The following is a 17,865-nucleotide window of genomic DNA, read 5'->3' on the forward strand; positions in this document are numbered from 1 at the left end:
GAGGAGTAGGGGGGGTATGGAACAGGCAGCACCCTCAAACCTTCAGAAGTATGAGATGAACCCCAACAACTTGGAAAGGTGGATCTCTCTCACACGTACCGACACAGACTATCCCCCAATTTAACTGATCCCCAAAGGTTTTTGATTAAATAGCGGAATAGAAAATATGATCCCAAAAAAGTGTATGTATATCACACGTACACAACCACACTGGGCCCCAATTACTATTGTTTGTACCCCTAAAAGGCTAGATGAGGAGTAGGGGGAGTATGGAACAGGCAGCACCCTCAAACCTTCAGAAGTATGAGATGAACCCCAACAACTTGGAAAGGTGGATCTCTCTCACACGTACCAACACAGACTATCCCCCAATTTAACTGATCCCCAAAGGTTTTTGATTAAATAGCGGAATAGAAAATATGATCCAAAAAAAGTGTATGTATATCACACGTACACAACCACACTAGGCCCCAATTACTATTGTTTGTACCCCTAAAAGGCTAGATGAGGAGTAGGGGGAGTATGGAACAGGCAGCACCCTCAAACCTTCAGAAGTATGAGATGAACCCCAACAACTTGGAAAGGTGGATCTCTCTCACACGTACCGACACAGACTATCCCGCAATTCAATTGATCCTCAAAGGTTTTTATTGAATAGCGGAATAGGAAATATGATCAAAAAAAGTGTATGTATCTCGCACGTACACAACCACACTAGGCCCCAATTACTATTGTTTGTACCCCTAAAAGGCTAGATGAGGAGTAGGGGGGGTATGGAACAGGCAGCACCCTCAAACCTTCAGAAGTATGAGATGAACCCCAACAACTTGGAAAGGTGGATCTCTCTCACACGTACCGACACAGACTATCCCCCAATTTAACTGATCCCCAAAGGTTTTTGATTAAATAGCGGAATAGAAAATATGATCCCAAAAAAGTGTATGTATATCACACGTACACAACCACACTAGGCCCCAATTACTATTGTTTGTACCCCTAAAAGGCTAGATGAGGAGTAGGGGGAGTATGGAACAGGCAGCACCCTCAAACCTTCAGAAGTATGAGATTGTGTTCACTGTACCCCACAAAGATTGAGTTCACTGCACCCCACAATGATTGTGTTCACTGCACCCCACAAAGATTGTGTTCACTGCACCTCACAAAGATTGTGTTCACTGTACCCCCCAAAGATTGTGTTCACTGCACCCCACAAAGATTCTGTTCACTGTACCCCACAAAGATTGTGTTCACTGCACCCCAAAAAGATTGTGTTCACTGCACCCCAAAAAGGATGTTGTTCACTGCACCCCAAAAAGGATGTTGTTCACTCCACCCCAAAAAGATTGTGTTCACTGCACCCCACAAAGATTGTGTTCACTGCACCCCAAAAAGATTGTGTTCACTGCACCCCAAAAATGATTTTGTTCACTGCACCCCAAAAAGGATTTTGTTCACTGCACCCCAAAAAGGATGTTGTTCACTCCACCCCAAAAAGATTGTGTTCACTGCACCCCAAAAAGATTGTGTTCACTGCACCCCACAAAGGATTTTGTTCACTGCACCCCAAAAAGATTGTGTTCACTGCACCCCAAAAAGGATGTTGTTCACTGCACCCCAAAAAGGATTTTGTTCACTGCACCCCAAAAAGATTGTGTTCACTGCACCCCACAAAGGATTTTGTTCACTGCACCCCACAAAGATTGTGTTCACTGCACACCAAAAAGGATTGTGTTCACTGCACCCCAAAAAGATTTTGTTCACTGCACCCCAAAAAGATTGTGTTCACTGCAGCCCAAAAAGATTGTGTTCACTGCAGCCCAAAAAGATTGTGTTCACTGCAGCCCAAAAAGATTGTGTTCACTGCAGCCCAAAAAGATTGTGTTCACTGCAGCCCAAAAAGATTGTGTTCACTGCAGCTCACACACAGAAAAATGGATGTGGATCACTGACACCTGCCTATCTCCAATCCCACACCACACAGCAATATCGATTGTAGTTTGTAGAACACAGTTTCCCTAAAATTCAGCAGACTCTGTCCCTAACAGGATTGAGAAGAGATCGTAGATCAGGATTGAGTGCAGACCCCACCCCCCACACAGCAATATCGATTGTAGTTTGTAGAAGACACTGACCCTATAATTCAGCAGACTCTATCCCTAAAATGCCTACAACTCGCCCTGCCTAAACACTCCGACCTGTCCCTCAATTCTATCCGGACACAAATGGTTTTTTCCTGCCTATCTTTCCCTAATCAGCAGCCAGCACGTTGATGTGTGCTCTGTCCCTGAATCTAAGCAGCATAATGACGCCGCTGCGGCTGCCTCGAACTTATAAAGACTTGGTCACATGCTTCAGACGGCCAATCACAGCTACTGAGACATTTGCAGGCATGGCTGGGATGGCTTAAGGCACACCAGTTAAACGATTGTTGATTGGCTGTTGAAAGCCCGCCATGAAAAGAGCGCCAAAGCATGCAAAACCCGGAAATAAAACGACCGAACACGGATTTTTACCCGAACATACAGTAAAGTGTCCGTGTCCGTGTTCGGGTACAAAAAATCCAATTATTCGGTACGAACACGAATAATACAGTCCGTGTTCGCTCAACACTATGCATAATCAAATTGATGAAAGCAGCATCCAAACAGATCCTATTACAGAATCTTACCTGTACTGAGTTCCTTGTGGAAGCATGTCTGCAAATTGTTGACTATACATACTAAGAAAAGTGGTTATCCATCACCGCTGACTAAAGTCTAAAATACAGAGACTAGATGAGATATTATCAGATATGTATCTGTGCTTGAAGATTATGGTTGAATTTACAGTATACTCTGCTTCTTGAACTGTATTGAACTGTAATGATCTAAGGCGAGGCTTGTTCTGGCACACTAACTGTAACCTGGTTTTGACAGATTAAGAAATACCAAGGAATTAAAAAATATAGATCACCTTCCTAGATGCTAGGTGAGATACATTTAGTTAGCTCCAGTGTAGGCATAGGAGCAGGGGTTAATTAATTAGGAAGCTGTGCAGTGCTTCACAGACTGTGGCTTTGTTACTTCCCCTGCATTCTGGAACTCACTGGAGGTTTCCAGAACATAGTAGACAGAGGGACAGGGGTTGCATTCTGAATATTCATGGATCTTCCACCAATCCCTGGGGAGGCAGGCCCAGAAGGTGGGGAAACAACACATAAATATTCTGAAGCCTGACAGCCTGGGAGCAAAGTCCAGGGTCTATTGTGAGTAATACCATCTATAATCATATATTTAAGCTGTGCCACAGTATGTCCTTTTTCTACAAAATTAAGAGATAAGGACAATTGAACCAGCTTATCTCTAATGGAGTACTTTTGTCTAGCAATCCTGTCTTTCACTTAAAGAGTAGTTTCCTCTATTTTTTTAGTAATCCACGTGGACACTTGATAATGTAGATCAGTGATCTCCAAACTGCGGCCTCAGGGCTGGATGCCACCCTTTGCTAGCCTTTATCTGGCCCTTGGCGCACTATTCCTCCCACTGACACCAATAGTAGGGCACTATTTCTTCCCCTGATATCAATGGAGGGACACTATTCTTTCCACTACTACCAGTGGTAGGGCACTATTCTTCCCACTATTACCAAAGGGGTGGGGCACTATTCCTCCTACTAATACCAACAGGGAGCTCTATTCCTCCCACTGATATTAATGATGGGGCATTACTCCTCCACCTACTGACCAGCAACCCTGAGGCAATAGTTATTCTCACTGATGCTGGGCCTGGGACATGTTCTACCCCTACTGGCCACAATTTGGCCCCCCAAAACTCTGAAGGACAGTAAACTGGCCTTTTGTTTGAAAAGTTTGAAGACCCCAAATATCGATCAAAAAAGAGGATTCACAATGTCTATGTTCGCTCCTCTGTGGGGGTGTGTAAAATATTTCATTTTAACCACTTAATTGCATTGTATGCAATTTAAGACCCCATGTTTCGTGGCCCCAAAAATGTAACAGAAGGTGCAATAGAGCAATATTGATTGGACCTAACTAATCTGCTGTGCATTGGCCAACCTCTTTGATGAACTGATAAAGGTGGTGCACTAAACTCTGGTGTTTGTGGATATTTATCCCTCAAAACTGACCAATGCTTTTTAATAGCATTGAGTACACCAGATGAAAAAGGGTGATATTCTGAAACAAAAGGTAACCTCTTATTTTTTGTCCTCCTACTACGAGAAACAGAAAGGTTAACCCTTTAGTTCCTGATCAAGTTAGTGGGATAACCTCTGCAAATTAATTTGTTCCCCATCTCATTAGGCCTGTTATCATGATTTATGGGATCATTTACAATTTGTGTTACTCGTGACATTTGTGATCTAGGGATTGATTTAAAGACACCAGGAGTTTGTAATAGTGAGCCCTTGTGTATCGCCACCTCTAGGTTCCCCAGGGAGCTGAGTCTATGCCCCAGCCACCAGGGCCCCTGTTGGTGGGGATGAATGGGCAGCAGACAAGCACAGGGAATAAAAGAAGCCAGGATTGGTATACAGATAGTCAGACACAGGATACACATGTAGTAGCAACTGGGAGCTCAGAGAACAGTGAAGTGGGCTAGACTTAGCACATATATATATAGGGAAGCAAAATGTAATGTGGGCCAGGAAGTGATGGAAAGGAAAGAAAATATAAACCCACAGAATAGCAGGCAATGCCCATAGATGAGCACAAAGCCAAACAACACATGTGAAAGGTATCACAGGACTAGCAGAAACACTGAAGCAAGGAGGTAACAATGCACATACACTACAGACTACAGACTAAGTTGTGACACCAGGAGGATGAAAGCAAGTGTAATGCAAAAGTTGGTTAGATCAGTCAGTTTTACATAATGGTCACTGATAACACGATCATCCTGGATCTTTAAAGTGGATGTAAACCCTCACATATACCCAGTAAAGTGAACAGCCTCAGATGATACATAGGGATGAAATAAGTCTCCCTACATAGGTTTTACATGCATATCTGCTGTCTTCAGCTTTATATATTCTTTAGAAAGTACACATCGTGTTAGAGATTTTCTCTTCCTGTTAAGCACTGGGAGTGGATTCTTGGCATACAGCCAAGACAGCTGATTGGAGGAAAGGCATACACCCCACTCCACATAGGCAAAGGAATGAAGGAATGTGCAGAGCTGTGCTGTGACAAGACAAATTCTCTGCTAATCTATTTAGAGCAACCTCCCACGGCACAAATTTCAGGCAGGTTTTATCTTGGTTGAGGGAGAACTTGTCAGAAGTTATTATGCTGATAACAGAGCAACAAAACAGCAGAAAGACATGGGACTTAGTGCTTTGGAGAGAGATAAGAAATCACTACAGATATATGTGCTTAAGTCAAATTTCACAAATCAGGTTTACATCCACTTTAACCACTTCAATACAGGGCACTTTCCTCCCTTCCTGCCCAGGCCAATTTTCCCCTTTTAGCGCTGTTGCATTTTGAATGACAATTGCGCGGTCATGCAACACTGTACCTACACCAAATTTATGTCATTTCCCCCCCACAAATAGAGCTTTCTTTTGGTGGTATTTCCTCTGGGTTTTTTCCTTTTTGCTAAACAAATAAAAAAAGACCGAAAAGTTTGAAAAAAAAAAAAGTTTTTTTTTGTTTATGTTATACAATTTTGTAAATAAATACGTTTTTCCTGCACTGATGAGCGCTGATGAGACTGCACTGACAGGCACTGATGAGGAGGCACTGATGGGGTGGCACTGATGGGGTGGCACTGATAGGCGGCACTGATATGCGGCACTGATATGTGGCACTTATAGGCACTGATATGTGGCACTGATAGGTAGCACAGATATGCAGCATTGGTGGGCACTGATAGGCGGCACTGCTAGGCACTGATAGGCAGCATTGATGGGCACTGATAGGTGGCACTGACGGGCACTGATAGATGGCCCTGACATGCACTAATTGGCACTATTAGGCGGCACTGGTGGGCACTGATGGGCACTGATGGGCGGCACTGATTGGCACTGATGGGCAGCACTGTTTGGCACTAATGGGCACTGATAGGCGGCACTGGTGGGCAATAATGGGCACTGGTGGGCGACACTGAAAGATGGCAATGATGGGCACTTGTGGGCAGCACTGATAGGGAGGGCACTGGCGGGCAGCACTGATGGGGAGGGCAATGGGGGGCTCCCTGAGCCCTGATTGCCATCCCTGGTGGCCATAGTGGGCATCCCTGGGGTCATAGTGGGCATCCCTGGTGGTTCTAGTGGCATCCCCCCCCCGAGGGTCTGCACTGGTAATCAATGATCTGATTACCAGTGCCGACCCACCCCCCCCCCCCCCTGTCAGGGGAGCTGCCGATCAGCGCTCCTTTACTCGTGCCTGTCAGGCACGAACTAAGGAAAGGCGATCAACGGCTGTTCCTGTTTACTATGTGACCAGCCGTGATTGGACACGGCTGATCACATGGTAAAGTGCTACGTCAGTAGTCTCTTTACCGAGATCGGAGATGCAGGGTGTCAGGCTGACACCTCGCATCACCGATCGCCGCTCTGCGCGCCCCCGGGGGGCGCCAAGAGCTGTATTATCCTGCCGCCGTCATATGACGTCCAGTCAGGATAATACAACCACATTCCCGCCGTCAATCTGTAATAGGGCGGGCGGGAAGTGGTTAAAAGAGTATCCAAAAATGCAATTTCATTATTGCTCCAAGTAATGTTAAATTTTAAACCGGTATAAAAAAATTTAACCAACCACGAAAAAATTGGGGGAGACTACCCAAGTGGCCCACACATACAGCGTACACATTGTCTATGAAACAACCCCAAAATTTCTTGAAATAAATAATTATTGTAAATAAAATCTTTGTCTATCATGTCCATAAATGCATCCACATAAGGGGGGTGACATTGGAACCCATTGCTGCTCCTCAACGGTGTAAAAAAAAGCTATCCTTAAAATAAAAATAAAAATAAATTCTCTTCCAAACCAATCAACAGTAATCACAGAAAGGTTATCTGCGTAGAAGTATATAGCCATGAGTTAGTCAAGAGGCGAAGGCATGCCTCAATTCCCAATTCATATGAAATAAAGATTCCCTGATTTTCAGAAGGAAATCACCTGTATCTTTATTATATGACAGAGTTCTCACAATCAAGGGTGTAATACATTTATCTAGGTACTTAGCCAATGGAGTAGTAACTGAATCAGTCCCGGATACAATAGGGTGTCCTGGTGGGTTAATAGGACACTTATGAATTTTGGCCAACATATTCAGGACAGGGGTAATTGGGTGCTCATTAATTAAATAAGATTGAGTATCATTATCTATAATAACATTTTGGAGGGCATTCTTTACTACCATTCTTTGCATTAAGATAAAAAAGCCTTCTGTGTGCAGCAGCCCCCCTCAGCCCCCCTAATACTTACCTGAGCCCATCTTTCTCCAACATTGTTGCAGGGGTGTCTGAGCTGCCTGGGACTCCCCTCCTCTTTGGCTAAGGCAGCAGTGCAGCACAATTGGCTCCCACTGCTGTCAATAAAAGTCAGTCAGCCATTTAGGAAAGAGAGGGGGCAGTGTCGGGCCATGATTCTGTGTCTGAATGGACACAGGAAGCTGGGACTTGACTCAGGTTCCCCCACAGCAAGCTGTTTGCTGTGGGGGCACTCATCAGAAGGGAGGGGCCAGGAGCACTGAAGAGGGACCCGAGAAGAGGAGGATCAGGTCCACTCTATGCAAAACCACTGCACATATACATAGTTACATAGTTACATAGTTACATAGTTTGTGAGGTTGAAAAAAGACACCAGTCCATCCAGTTCAACCTATGATGTGTGTGTGTGTGTGTTTGCTGTTAACCATACATTGTATACCCCTCTATGTTGTGGTCTTTAAGGTGCCCATCTTATAGTTTTTTGAAACTATCAATGTTCCCTGCTGATACCACTGTTTGCGGAAGAGAATTCCACATCTTTACTGCTCTCACAGTGAAGAACCCCCTGCGTATTTTAAGGTTAAACCGCCTTTCCTCTAGTTTTAGTGAGTGGCCACGTGTCTTATTATATTTCCTTTCTCTGAATAGGTTTTTCCATATGCTAGGGTCACCAGTACAGTATTTGTACATTGATATCATATCCCCCCTCAATCGTCTCTTCTCCAGAGAGAATAGGTTCAGTGCTTGTAGTCTTTCCTCATAGCCGATGTCCTCCATTCCCCTAATTATTTTTGTTTCCCTGTTCTGGACTTTCTCCAGTTCCAGCACATCCTTCCTTCCTTCCACAGAGCAGGTAAGTATAACGTGTTTATAAAGTCTCGTTTTTTTTGTTTTTTTTAAATAGCAGTCACTTTAACCCCCAAAGGTAAATAACTATCCCGATCAGATAAATGTCTAAAGACTTCACCCTCACACTTTTTTGTATCCATGATAAGGATTGAGCCCCTCCTTGTCACCTAACTCGATAATGATATCACGTCTGGCTGATAGAGAGGCTATACTCCTCCCGAGATAAATTGATAGGTGATTAACCAATGTACGATCTTGTAAAAAAGACCCAATGTCTTCCTCTATCTTTTTAATAAATAATTTCACAGCCGGATTAGAGATAGGAGGAGTGATTTGACTCTTTGTTCTTAGATCTAAATTTTTGATTGAGGAAGATGAAGGATTAGTGCCCTGAGTCTGAGGTCTAATCCAAAAAAAGCTTTTAATTTGTTCTGTCTAAAAAATCTATATAAATCCCGTTTTAATACAAACTGATCCATTTTCTCCTTCAGGCAAAAACCTAAACGTTTATTAAGCACTTTCATTTCAGTCTCTGACAGTATAGTTGAAGAGACATTAAATAGCACATTTTCTGTTATGGTCTTTGTCTGTTCATTCTTCTTGTCACCACTCCTCGTGCTGCCTCCCCCTGCTTATGGGGAATGACCTGAATTTGTTAGTCTTCACTTTAAGTCTTATGATTCAAACATGTGATGGTTATATTGGGTTAATTATGTCCTGATGATTTAATTGGTTTCTTATTTCTGAGTTCAATATGTGTAAGAGATTTTTGTAATGAAATTATCCATGTTCTTGTCTGAAGAAGGGCATCCTTATCCGAATTTCAGTAATATCTTAGCCCGAAAATATAACAATGGAACTTGCTTTTTTGTTTTTTGTTTTTGTATGGATTTTTAATAAATTTTAAGTGCAGCAATCCTGGACTAATATACACTATATTGTCAAAAGTATTGGGACCCCTGCCTTTACACACACTTAAACTTTAATGGCATCCCAGTCTTAGTCCATAGGGTTCAATATTGAGTTGGCCCAGCCTTTGCAGTTATAACAGCTTCAACTCTTCTGGGAAGGCTGTCCACAAGGTTTAGGAGTGTGTCTATGGGAATGTTTGACCATTCTTCTAGAAGCAAATTTGTGAGGTCAGGTACTGATGTGGACGGGACGGCCTGACTCGCAGTTTCGGCTCTAATTCATCCCAAAGGTATTCTGAAAGGGTTGAGGTACAGGCCAGTCAAGCTCCTCCACCCCAAACTCGCTCATCCATGTCTTTATGGACCTTGCTTTGTGCACTGGTCCAAATCATTTGGTGGAGGGGGATTATGGTGTGGTTGCTTTTCAGGGGTCGGGCTTGGCTCCTTAATTCCAGTGAAGGGAACTCCTAAGACGTCAGCATACCAAGACATTTTGGACAATTTCATGCTCCCAACTTTGTTGGAACCTGTTCCAACATGACTGCTCAAAGATGCACAAAGCAAGGTCCATAAAGACATGAATAAACAAGTTTTGGGTGGAGGAATGTGACTTGACCTCACCCTGATAGAATACCTTTGGGAGGAATTAGAGAGGAGAGTGCAAGCCACACCTTCTCATCCACATCAGTACCTGACCTCACAAATGTGAATCTGGAAGAATGGTCAAACATTCCCATAGACACACTCCTAAACCTTGTGGACAGCCCTCCCAGAACAGTTGAAGCTGTTATAACTGCAAAGGGTGGGCCAACTCAATATTGAACCCTATGGACTATGACTGGGATGCCATTAAAGTTCATGTGTGTGTCAAGGCAGGTGTCCCAATACTTTTGACAATATAGTGTGTGTGTGTGTGTTCTCACCGGCCAATTTATTAGGTACACCTTGCTAGTACCCAGTTGGACCCCCTTTTGCCTCCGAGATTTTGGTCCATATTGACATGATAGCATCACGCAGTTGATCCAAATTTGTCAGCTGCATATCCATGATGCAAATCTCCTATTCCACAACATCCAAGACGTGCTCTATTGGATTGGGATCTGGTGACTGTGGAGGCCATTGGAGTACAGATAACTTATTGCCATGTTCAAGAAACCAGTGGTGAGATGATTTGAGCTTTGTGACATGGTGCATTATCCTGCTGGTAGTAGCCATCAGAAGATGGGTACACTGTAGTCATAAAGGGATGGACATGGTCAGCAACAATACTCGGGTAGGCCGAGGCAATTAAACAATGCTCAATTGGTACTAAGGGGCCAAAGTGTGCCAAGAAAATATCCCTCAAACCACTACAGCATCATCTCCTGCCTAAACCATTGATAAAAGACAGGATGGATTGATGCTTTCATGTTGTTTACGCCAAATTCTGACCATACCATCTGAATGTGGCAGCTGAAATTGAGACTCATCTGACCAGACAACCTTTTTTCAATCTTCTATTGTCCAATTTTGGTGAGCCTGTGCAAATTGTAGCCTCAGCTTCCTGTTCTTTGCTGACAGGAGTGGCACCCGTTGTGGTCTTCTGCTGCTGTAGCCCATCTACTTCAAGGTTAGATGTGCATTCAGAGATGGTATTCTGAGTACCTTAATTGTAATAAATGGTTGTTTGACTTACTGACTGCCCATTCTCCACTGATCTCTGACATCAACAAGGCACTTTTGGGTATACAACTCCGCTTACTGGATATTTTCTCTTTTTTGGACCATTCTCTGTAAACCCTGGAGTTGGTTGTGTGTGAAAATCCCGGTAGAATAGCAGTTTTTCTAATTACTCAGACCAGCCCGCCTGGCACCAACAGCCATGCCACGTTCAAAGTCACTTAAATCCCCTTTCTCCCCATTCTGATTCTCGGTTTGAACTTCCGCAAGTCGTCTTCATCTCGTTAAGATGCCTAAATGCATTGAGTTGCTGCCATGTGATTGGCTGATTAGCGATTTGTGTTACCAAGCAATTGAACAGGTGTACCCAATAAAGTGGCCGGTGAGTGTGTGTGTGTGTGTGTGTATATATATATATATATATATATATATATATATATACTATAGTACTGTGCAAAAGTTTTAAGTGGGTGTGAAAAAATACTGCAAATTATGCATTCTTTTGGAAATAGGTGTGTTAATGTTTTTTTTTTTTTTTTCAATTAACAAAATAGAAAGTAAATTAACAGCAGAGAAATCCAAACTAAATCAATAATTGGTGTGACCACCCTTTGTCTTCAAAACAGAATACATTCTTCTAGGTACACTTGCACACCATTTTTAAAATAACTCAGCCGGTTGCTCCGAATATCTTGGAGAACTAACTACAGATCTCCTATGGATGCAGTGTTGCCAACCGCCCGTAGATTTACGGACAGCCCGTAAAATCAGGGCACTTTTCTCCTGCCCGTAAATGCCCGTAGCAGGAGAAAAGTGCCAGTAAATCTACGGCGGAGGCGGCAAGGTTAGAACTGCGCGTGCGCGGCGCGCAGTTCCGGACTCGGAGATCCCCGAAGCGAGCCGAGTTCTCTTCTCTTCTCTCGCAGAGACTGTGTGACGTCAGCCCCAGCTTCCCCCCTCCCTCTCTCGCACACCAAGCGCTGCGCGTCTCGGCCAATCACAGCCTCCCCTGACTCAGTCTCGGCACCTGACACATGCCCAATGGACGGAGCTGTGTCAGATGATCGTGACCACGGCCCGCCCCTGCCTCCGCCCCCGCCGTCATTTAAGTTTTCCCGCCGGGCCGGTGTACTGCCGATTTTTTTCAACTACACCGGCCGCCAGGCGCCTGCTAGGGACAGTGTGGTGGAGTGGAGTCTGAAGAACTGTGCCTGGCCCTGTGGATACTAGAAGATGCAGCTGGCTGGAGTCTGGACAGATGGTGGAGTGGACAGAGCAACAGACTGACAGCAGAGGCAGCCAGCCACCCGCAGAAGCACACAGAAGAGAAGAGGACTGGTGAGTGGGGCTCTGAGCCTCCGACAGCTAGCAGAGCAGACTGGAGTAGAGAGATGAGTCAGGGGGCAGAGGACATCAGTGTCCTGCTCCTGTGCCCCCTTCACCTCTCCACAGGCAGTGTCACAGCTTCACTCTGCAGTAATGTCACTGATATGGCTATGGAGAGGTGAAAGGGACTTAGGAGGAGGACACTGATGTGCTAATATGAAGGGGGACATAGGAAGAAACTACTGTGAGGGGTGAGGAGGGCACTTCCATGTCCGCAGTCTCTGACCACCTCCTGTATCATGTCCGCAGTCTCTGACCACCTCCTGTATTATGTCCACAGCCTCTGACCACCTCCTGTACCATGTCCGCAGTCTCTGACCACCTCCTGTACCATGTCCGCAGTCTCTGACCACCTCCTGTACCATGTCAGCAGTCTCTGACCACCTCCTGTACCATGTCCGCAGTCTCTGACCACCTCCTGTATCATGTCCGCAGTCTCTCACCACCTCCTGTATCATGTCCGCAGTCTCTGACCACCTCCTGTACCATGTCCGCAGTCTCTGACCACCTCCTGTACCATGTCCGCAGTCTCTGACCACCTCCTGTACCATGTCAGCAGTCTCTGACCACCTCCTGTACCATGTCCGCAGTCTTTGACCACCTCCTGTACCATGTCCGCAGTCTCTGACCACCTCCTGTACCATGTCCGCAGTCTCTGACCACCTCCTGTACTATGTCCGCAGTCTCTGACCACCTACTGTTCAATGTCCGAAGTCTCTGACCACCTCCTGCTCAATGTCCGCAGTCTCTGACCACCTCCTGTTCAATGTCCGCAGTCTCTGACCACCTCCTGTTCAATGTCCGCAGTCTCTGACCACCTCCTGTTCAATGTCCGCAGTCTCTGACCACCTCCTGTTCAATGCCCGCAGTCTCTAACCATCTCTTTTCTTTTATCGTGTCTGCAGTCGAGTCTGGAGAGGAGTCAAGAGTGAGAGCGCCGCCGGGATGGGGGTCACGGGAGAAGTTAGATGTGTGGGGCCCCGGCCTGCAGAGTGGAGACCAGAGCCGTCTGACTGAGCCCTGCACAGTGCACCTGAGGGGAGGTCAGTGACAGCGCCGCCAGACCAGTCTGATGGGGGGGGTCACTGATGTAAGGGGGAGAGAATACAATAATATAAGTGGGCACTGACTTTTGTTTAACTTAAACTCATTGCTAATAGCACTATCTACATGTTTATAGTTTAATTATTCATATTTGCACGGTTTAGCACTGAAAACGGCTATTTTATGTACATTTTTGCAGTGCCAGTAAAAAATTGGTGCCGTCCGTAAATTTTGGACGTTCTGCCAGTAAATTTCACTCCGGGGGGTTGGCAACACTGTATGGATGTAGGCTGCCTGAAATCCTTCTGTCCCCTCATGAAATTCCAGACAGACTTTGATGTTGAGATCAGGGTCTGTGGGGGCCAAACCATCACTTCCAGGACTCCTTGTTCTTCTTTCTACTGAAGATAGTTCTTAATGATATTGGCTGTATGTTTGGGGTCATTGTTTTGCTGCAGAATACATTTAGGAACAATCACATACTTTCCTGATGGAATGACAGCATGAATAAGTGTCTGCCTGCATTTCTTAGCATTGATAAAATAAATGAAATTAAAATACATATTTTTGAAAGAATTCTTACTTTACAGCATTCCTTTACACCTGCCTAAATCTTTTTCAATTGCCATATAACCAAATATTCATAAATCTAAGCAAAACTTGCAAGTAATGCAAAACGTTAAATTTTACATTTTGATAAATATGCCAATGGGCATGGGTAAACACCGGCACCAGCAGTTTTGCATGCACTGTGTTTTCACTAATGCATTATTATGGGCATTATGGGCATGTATTATGGGCATGTAGTTGTGGATCCTATGCACCACAACTACAGACATATTTTTCACTGTATGCCCATATGGGGTTCTGTAAAGCAGAGTACAAGAGGCCTAAAACAAGTCCTTCGTAGCTGTAGACACTGCGGAGTAAACCATCAACACACTTTACAGCAGAAGCCCTGAAGTCCTTCTGTGAGCAGCTCTGCTCACCCTGCCCCCTCCCACCTCTCCAGCTCTGTGTTTACTTTAGGTCCTGTTCACACTTGATGCGTTTATGTTGCTTTTGTTAGCACGTTTTTGGAGCAGCACCATTTATTTAAATGGACCTCCCTCTGCTCCAAAAACGTGCTAAAGAAGCTCATGTACTCAATTTTGGCACTGAGCCAAGTGTGTTTTACGTTGCACATTTTTGATTGTGCAAATGTAAGAGTGCGCAATAGCTCCGTAGCTCAATTACCGCTTGTTAAGAATATTTAATGCTCATAGTATGAATGTCCATAATCATAATCCCTGTGCATAAGTATGATATCCTAACAGTAGAAGGCACTCTTTTGCAGAGGTGGATAATCCCCTTGATGCCTTGCTGTCTTCTAGGACTGAGGTTGTCCGAAGAAATACTGTAAAGATAGATAAAAACAGAGGACGTACCCTGTTTTTGTCTATGAATGCCATAGCCTGGCCACAAATTCACTATAAATAATAACCCTCATGTTTTCCTACAGCAGTATATCAGTAACTTGCCAAGTGCCATTTGTGATATGAAGAAAGATAAAACCACTAAAAAATTACGATTTATGTTATATTTTCAGATTTATTTTTGCGTATATACAAAAAGAAAAAAATAAACATTTAAACACATGAAAGGATCCGTTTTTATTCACAGGATACGATCAAAGAACGAGGAAGCTTAGTCGCTTTCTGTAATTAATGGTTGTAGCGCAGTATATGTAATCAAGTGAAGCTGTCCCTTAGAGAGTATAGAAAAAGAGGAACGCTGGACAAATTACCGGAAAACCACCATTAACCACTTGGCTTCTGGGCACTTTCACCCTCTTCCTGACAAGGCCAATTTTCAGCGCTGTCGCACTTTGAATGACAATTACACGGTCATGCAGCACTGTACCCAAACAAAATTTTTATCATTTCTTTTCCCGCACAAGTAGAGCTTTCTTTTGGTGGTATTTGTTAACCGCTGTTTTGTTTTTTTTGCTAATTAAACAAAGACTGAAAATTTTGGAAAAAAAAAACCAAAAATTTTTTTCATAGTTTGTTATAAAAATTTGCATAATGGCCACTGATAAGCAGCACTGATGAGCACTGATAGGCTGCACTGATGGGAACTTAAGAGGTGGCACTGATGAGGCAGCACTGCTGGGCATTGATGGGCACTGATAGGCTGAACTGCTGGGCACTGATAAAGAGACACTGATAGGCTGCACTGATTAGGCAACACTAATGGACACTGATAGGCAGCACTGCTAGGCACTGATAGGTGACACTGATGGGCATTGATAGGCGGCACTGATGTGCACTGGTAGGCAGCACTGATAGGTGACATTGATGAGGAAGCACTGGTGGGCACTGATTGACAGCAGTGGTGGGCACTAATTGGCAGCAGTGGTAGACACAGGTTGGCAGCACTTTTGCAGAAGCCGATTATTGGCTCTTTTCTCTTCTCCCCCAGAAGATGACAGCGTGAGAAGGAGTAGTGAAGAGAGCCAGTAACTAGCATCTTTTGACATCACGATCAGCTGTGATTGAACACTGATCATGTGATAAAGAGCAGCTGATTGGCTCTTTACCTCAATCTGTGTTCGACAGTGACACTGCAAACACAGAGCGTGCCGCCAGTGCCCAGCAGCAGGCACACAGTGGACGCAATCATGGGAGGCCATCATATGACAGCCTCCCAGAACTGGACGATCTGGCTGTAGCCATCATTTGGCTATAGCACGGTGAGCAAGTGGTAAAGTACATTTCTAGGCAATATTTTTTATTTTTTATTTTGGATATAGTGGGTCCCCATTGGAGAGCTTCTCACCTTTATTTGTACTGGAGGGCACAGGGAAAGAAAGTGATAGGAAATCAAAAATGTTAGAGTTGTCCCCAGAACAGGAGGTAAAGAGAAATCATCCAAAGGAGACACCTGTCGCTAAGCGCCGGTTCACATATACAGTAGGCGTTGACAGACATCGCATGTGATTCACAGCGCACTGCTCTGCAAATCACATGCAATGTCTATGTGATGCAAATTCAGCCATACATATTGTATGGCTGAATTCGCATCACAGTCGGACACAACTCGCACAGGTCCCTTTCTTTGGGTCTGCACCAGAATCGGATCGCATGGTGGTGTTCACACCTATGCGATCCGATTCATGTCCGAACTGACAGTTCGCACTGCGATATGCGAACTGATCTGGGGGTGTCGTTAACTTTGTATTGACACCCTCAGCGATTTGCATATGTCAGTGTGAACTGCCTGCGACTTGAACCCGCAGTGGATTCCCAGGGTTCCCGCATCGCATATGTGTGAACAGGGACTAAGAGGGGAATTCCTCTAACTTCCTGCCTCATCTTTGGGACAGGAAGTGAAGGGAATTTTCCCCAATGGCACACATACTCCAACAAAAACCCAGCAGGGGTTTTAATCCTTCCTTACTCTATCCAATAAATAAATAATAAGAAAAAAGTTGTGGCTGTGAAGTCAGACTGGTTCCTCAGTCTCCCTTGCCACCTCTCACTTCCCCTCTAAACCAACTCAGATCCATGACAGTATTGGTTACTGAAATTTGAGATAAACAACATAGAATCAATTGTTAATCAAACAAAAATATGACTGCAGACTGTGTAGTTAACAGTAACATGTTTAATGTACTAGAAGGGGGTAGATTAGGCAGCACACAAAATAAAGGTTGCTTTGGGTGGTTCATTTGCCTTCAACTTCTGAAAATAGATATTTTTTGTGTGTGAGTCTGGGTGTTAAAAACAGTTTTTACACACCTGAAAAGTAATAGTAATATACTGACTCTTAACTTTACTGTTTACAGCCCTATACACAACCCCAAAACTTAAAGCGTTTGTTACCCCAACACTTCATATTCCTAATATGTGCCTGCCGTACCATGTACTTGTATGAGAAAGTATCCTGTTCTCTTTGTATTGCTTCCTTTGTGTGAATCCCTGGTGTTCCTGCTAGTCCCTCTGCTTTCCTATTAATACCTGACCACTCTAAGCAGGAGAACACACCATGGTCAGTTCTCTATAAGGTTCTACATGGCTTTTGTCTCCTGGGGAAAGAATATATTAACAAAGATGGAAGTGTGAACTCTTCTTTAACCCCTTCCTGCCCAGACTTCCTGTGGGAGACTCATCATTCTGGGCTTGCGCATGCCCCACATGCTGCACTGCGACGTGATCTGTCACTGGTTGTGTCCACCGAACACACCCGATGAATGATCACTATACCAGCCCACTGCTAGTATCATGTAGTCGCTGTGATTAATCACAGAGGATCACATGCCAATTGTAAATAATGGATGATCCATCCATTATTTACAATTGGCATGTGATCCTCTGTGATTAATCACAGCGATTACATGATACTAGCAGTGGGCTGGTATAGTGATCATTCATCGGGTGTGTTCGGTGGACACAACCAGTGACAGATCACGTCGCAGTGCAGCATGTGGGGCATGCGCAAGCCCAGAATGATGAGTCTCCCACAGGAAGTCTGGGCAGGAAGGGGTTAAAGAAGAGTTCACTATGCCATTCATTGTGTACACTTGTGTTGCTAGCTG

The 17,865-nt window shown here is 44.4% G+C and overlaps 1 protein-coding gene across 1 annotated transcript in view; it reads right to left on the bottom strand.

Moving 5' to 3' along the window:
• Positions 1 to 17,865, bottom strand: part of LOC309562226 (uncharacterized protein) — a 154,623-nt gene that overhangs the window by 81,266 nt on the left and 55,492 nt on the right. The gene's annotated exons all lie outside the window — the stretch shown is intronic.

The sequence above is a fragment of the Pelophylax lessonae genome, assembly GCF_965119305.1.
Source record: "Pelophylax lessonae genome assembly, chromosome: 8".
Lineage (NCBI taxonomy): Eukaryota > Metazoa > Chordata > Amphibia > Anura > Ranidae > Pelophylax > Pelophylax lessonae.